Below are 6,070 nucleotides of genomic sequence, written 5' to 3'. Positions count from 1 at the left end.
TCTCTCTCTCTCTCTCTCTCTCTCTCTCTCTCTCTCTCTCTCTCTCTTTCTCTGTGTGTGTGTGTGTGTGTGTGTGAATGTGAGCATGTGTGTGAATGTGGGCATGTGGGGGTCATGGTATGTGTAAGGAGGTTAGAGGACACTTTCAGGGGTGGGTTTTTGCTTTTCACCTTGTTGAGACAGGACCTTTCTCGTTTCTGATGCTGTGAGCAAAGGTGCTTGCTGCCAATCTCAGTGATCTGAGTTCAATCCTAGAGACCTGCCTTGTGGAATTCTACATATATGACATAGCATGTTGTCTTAAAGTTTCTATTGCTGTGATGAAACACCATAATCAAAAGCAACTTAGGGGAGGAAAGGGTTTGCTTTGCTTACACTTTCATATCATGGTTCATCATGGAAGGAAGGCAGGGAAAAATCTCAAACAAGACAGGAACCTGGAAGCAGGAGCTGATGTAGATGCCATGGAGGGATGCTGCTTACTGGCTTACTCCTCATAACTTGCTCAGTCTACTTTCTTATAGAAGCCAGGACCCAAGTCCAGAGCTGACCTCAGCCATAATGGGCTGGGCCCTCCACCATTAGTTACTAATTAAGAAAATGCCCTATGGACTTGCCTACAGTCCGATTTTAGGGAGCCACTTTCTCAGCTGAGGTTCCCTCTTCTCAGATGACTCTAGCTGTGCCAAACTGACACAAAAACCAACTGGCTTACATGTGTACACACGCAGCCTCCACAATCAATCAGTCAATAAACAAACAAACAAACATATAAAATGTATTAGTTTTTTTAAAGGATGAATTAAGCATGGTGGGACATATCTTTGATCTCAGTACTCAGATGGCAGAGGCAGGTATATGTCTGGGAGTTCAAGGCCAGCCTGGTTTTACCTGGTGAGCTCCAAGCCAGCTAGGGCTACATAGTGAGACCCTGCCTCAAAAAAAGAAAAATCACAGAAAGATCAAGAAGCAAGACCCAACCCATATGTTGTCTACAAGAAACACTGTAAAGACACAAACTGTCTTCATTAGGGTTTTACTGCTGTGAACAGACACCATGACCAAGGCAACTCTTATAAGGACAACATTTAATTAGGGCTGGCTTACAGGTTCAGAGGTTCAGTCCATTATCACCGAGGTGGGAACATGGCAGCATCCAGGCAGGAATGTGCAGGAGGAGCTGAGAGTTCTGCATCTTCATCTGAAGGCTGCTAGCAGAAGACTGTCTATGACCAGCTTTAAGACCAGTTAGGACAAGGATCTTAAAGCCCACACCCATGGTGACACACCTACTCCAACAAGGCCACACCTACTGCAACAGGGCCACATCTTATAGTGCCACTTCCTGGCCCAAGCATATACAAATCATCACACAAACAGATTAAAAAATGGATAGAGGGAAAGGACACCATGCTGATACTACCCAGAAGAAAGTAGTAGTAGCTACATTAACTTTGAACACCAGAATTCAGACCATCGAGAGTTATTAGGGATTCCAGCAAAGGAAATTGCAGTTCTTAGTAGTTGTTGTTTTTTTTTTTTAATCCTCACAGGTAAGTGTAGCTCTTACCCTTTCTCAGTGAAGCTTCTTTGGTCAGGATATGGTGAGCTCAGAAGACCATAGCTGATCAAAACACAGAGAACAACCGCTTATGGTGTGCTTGTCCCCACTAACATATTTAAGACATGACCCCTATACTTAAGGTCAGGGAACACGGAGGAAGAGGGGACAGAAAGACAGTAAGAGCCAGAGGACCAGGAAGTCGGCTGGAGTTAGAGGACATGACAGAACTTGGTAGGGAGGACCTGGGAGGAGTTTCAGGGAGGACTAGGGAGTAAGTACAATCAGAATACATTATATGAGATTCTCAAAGAATTAATGGAAATATTATACCTATTTTTTTCAAAAGGAGGCATTATAAAAAGATCAAGGTATCAGTTCTCCAAGAAGATATAACAATCCTTAATGTGTATGGCCCATTATAATAACAGGAGCAAAACAGTGAAGCAAAAAAAAACCCAATAGAATTACAAGGTGAAACAGCTAATCCACTAATTAAAACCAGAGATTTTAATATATTTCTGTCAGTAATTAATAAACACAGCCAGCAGAGGACAAGGATAAAAAATGGTGTTCTATAAAACCAAGAGAGACATTTGACAATTGTTATAGTGTAGTAGGTTTATTACAGGCAGAAGGTTTATTATGCGTTTCCCATGGCATCCAAGAGAGTATTAAAAAGTCATGTATTCAACGATTGAAATTTAATAAAGTAAGTGACTTTTATTGTGTCGTTAAGAGTGTTGTTAATTGTGACTTTCTCCTATTTCATTTTCTCTGGGCAAAAGTGTGGTGGTGAGGAACATGGTAACTGTCTGAGTGGTTGGATGGACCTGCCTTGATTTGCACTAAGATGGTTTCTTACCTGTATCAAGACAGTGTAAAAGACAAATAGCATCTCAGAATTAATATGAATATTCTTACTGTAGGAGCACTGTAAGAATTTCAGGGGTAGCTCCCTATCCCAACCTCAGGGTTCTATGGTTCATATTTTAAGAAGGACAGTGGCCTGCATTCCTGGAAGGCATCACTGAGAGAGAGAGGGGGAGGCTTAGTTGGGGCTTAGTGGACACATGCGTATGGAGGTCTGGCTCTGTGTCTAGGTAAACATCCAAATGTACAAAGAAGGGTTCCCTCCTCAATTCTGCTTAAGTAACTCCGTATGTAGGCGGGGGATGGCGTTTACATGGCAAGACCTGCAGAGGGCGCTGTATGCATGAAAGGAGCTGAGAAGTTGTTCAAGTTGCTCAAGATGGCGTACAACGTGGAATAATACAATTATTGGCTATTAGCTCCAGCACTCCAAGAACAATACGCCGAGTGGATTTTGGAGGCTTACATAGAATAAAGGGCTGCTAATTAGACAACCTCACCTGTCAAGGGAAGAGACGATTTAATCGAGCAGATGGTCAACTAATTAAACACCCAGGTCACCATCCATTCAGTCAGTCAGAGTGGTCATCCTGGTGCTGAGTTTGCTCAGGGGACACAACTTTATGTCGATGCAGATGAGGACAAAAAAGAAAGAAAGAAAGAAAGAAAGAAGGAAGGAAGAACATCAGACTTGTGTTGGTATTGTCTGTGTTCAAACACAACTTCCCACGCCCTCTGCTCTGGTTAATCAGTTCCTAACAGTTAGGGTTGGGAGAGCAGAGGAGAGCAGTAGCCATGGGTTTGAAAGATGTGCTTAAATGTTTACTGAATGTGTCTGTCTGTGTGCATGTGTACACACACATGTATGTGTCCCTGTGTAGTCTTGTTTTGTACATGTAAACATTGACCCTTGCTGCTATTTCCTATTCTAAGTCTCCATCAGCTGTTTCCTGGATTTGGGCAAAGGCTCTTTTATTTTCCCTCTAATACATTACATCTTGACCTTAGTTTCCCCTCCCTCCACTCCTTCTAGTCCCTCCTCCAAGCTCCTAGTTCCTCCAAATCTACTCCCTCTACGTTTCCAAAAACAAAAACACCCAAACAAACCAAAAAACAAAAAAACCAAAAACAACGACAACAAAAGCAAACCAACCAGGCTTCCAAAGGCTATCCACCCAGCACGGCATAACAAGATACACTAAGACAAGGCACAGACCCTCATATCAAAGCAACCCAGGAGGACAAAAAGGTCCCAAGCACAAGCAAAAGTGTCAGAGACACTCCCACTCTCACTCTTGGGAGTCTGACAAGAACACCAGGCTATACAATCAAAAGATATATGACGAAATATAGCTCAGACGCCTAAAGGGTCTGTGTTTATTGCTTCAGCCTCTGTGAGCCTCTATGAGCCCTGCTGAGTTGATTCTGTGGGCCATGTTCTTGTGATGTCCTCTACTCCTCTTCCTCCCCCTCTTCTGTGGGGTTCCTCGGCTCTGCTTAGTGTTTGGTTGTGGGTCTCTGCATCTGCTCCTATCAGTGGCCAGAGGACTTCCCTAGATGACAATTGGGCTAGGCCCGATTTATGAGCATTACAGAATATCCTTAGGAATGGTCTCATTGACACCCCTCCCCAGACCAATTAGGCTCTTTTTAAAAAATTATCATCTTCAACATACTTTATATCCAGTGGCCACACTGACTTTTGAAACGTATAAATCAGATACATGCCTGTTTCCTATCTTCCAATGACTGAGCATTCTAGATAGAAAAGCCCTCACAGATCCTTACACTGTGCCAAAAAGCCCTAGTGGCTGGACTCTATCTGTCTCTTTGATCGCTGCTAACTCTCCTTGCTTAAAAACTACAGTCAAGTCACTCTGAACTTGTGTTCCCGTCTTGGGGCCTTTGTACTCTCTGTTGTCCCTGGAAGGAATGCTAGTCACTCAATATTCAACATGCCTTTTAGATTCCAGCCAGTTAGGAGACATTCCTGGGGTAGCCTCTCTATGACTTGCTGTCATTTTATCACCCCCCCTCCTTTTTTTGTCTTTTTTGTTTTTGGTGTGTTTTACCATAGTCTTTAGCTGTAGTAGCACCTGCACCATGGCTGGACACATACTACAACCCCATCAAACAGTTGTAGATTAATAAATTGATAGGTGAATACTGGTTACTTTCTAGTCACCATGATAAATTCTAACAGAAAATTTCAAGGAGGAAAGATTTCTTTTCACCTCACAGTTTTAGGGCATCATAGCAAAGAAAGCGAGGCAGGGTTCATGACATTGGAGTTTGTGGTTAAGGTCCCTTGGTGGGTCAGGATGCAGAGAGCTCAGACCAGAGGCATAGCTGAACCATAATCATCTAGGTCTGTCCCTGTATAACATTCTATCTTTGCCAGCCAGGCTCCATCAACTTCCCAAACGGTGCTGTGCCACCAGCTGCGGGCTATGGGGGCAGGCATTAAAACACATGCATCTGTGGGATACCTTAGATCTGTGTCATAACATCTAGCCCTTAACCCTAATTGGCTCTTGGTCATCTCATCATGAAAAATGCATCTGGCCTAACTTCAAGAGTCGCTGTAGTCTTCAGAGTGTCAACACTACCTAAGTATCTGAAGTCCAAAGTTTTCCCTGGGACTCAAGGCATACTGTTAGTTGCGAACCTTATAAAATGAGAAGGCAAGATACATACAATGTACAATTTCACAGAACAAACACTCCCATGCTAAAGAGCAGAAAACAAAAATATAGCAAACCAAAGCAAGACTGGAACCCATTAGGGCAAACATTACATCTTGTAGTTCCATGTCTAGCATCTGGGACTTGTGGCCTTGTATGTGCTCCAATATACTTGTGTAGGCTCCTAGGTCCCTGCTCCCTCTAATACATGTGGCCTCTCTCTTGGGCCAGCTCTACTTGTGCCTCCTGCTTTTGTCAGTGACATCTCATGTTCTGGACATTTCCAATATCTTGGGATTTCTACTACAACCTAGGTTACCCTTACAGCTTCATGTATAACTCTCCCCAGAGATACATTCAGAGACGCTGTTCTTGCTGCACATTGCCAGGCTTCTTTGAATTTTTCCTGGAACCTTAGTACAAAGCTCAATGACCAGAGGACTCTTGCATTCTGCATGCCTATACAATCAGCACCACCACATAGACAACGCTAAACTCTGCTAGCATCCTGTGATACAGCCTGGCCCCCTTCTAATCACAGTGGTCTCTGAATTCCGGCATGGCAGAACCCGAGGCAGCATTTGCTTACTGATCAGTGAGCCTCAGGGCTCTCCCTGTGTCTGTTTCCTCAGCTCCCGGATTATATACACAGTCTATGTGTGGCTTCTTCTTTTCATGTAGATTCTGAGAGTCAAATTGAGGTAGCTGTACAGCTGCTGCTTTGCTGATGAGCTATCTCCCAAGCCCTCTTACAATCACTCACAAAGATGTAATAACAATGTTGTTATACTGAGAATTAGATTAGCACAGATACATCCATCTCATGTCCCATGGGTTGCACATATCCAACGATATCTATGAATTTGGCCCGACATGTTTGTAGATGAGTCACACTGGAATGCTAAAAGTGTGGACACTACTGATTTAGAGTTGTTATTTTGGAGCCAATTCT

This window comes from Grammomys surdaster, unplaced genomic scaffold (genome assembly GCF_004785775.1).
Source record: "Grammomys surdaster isolate TR1022 unplaced genomic scaffold, NIH_TR_1.0 137, whole genome shotgun sequence".
Lineage (NCBI taxonomy): Eukaryota > Metazoa > Chordata > Mammalia > Rodentia > Muridae > Grammomys > Grammomys surdaster.
This window is presented reverse-complemented; position numbering follows the sequence as displayed.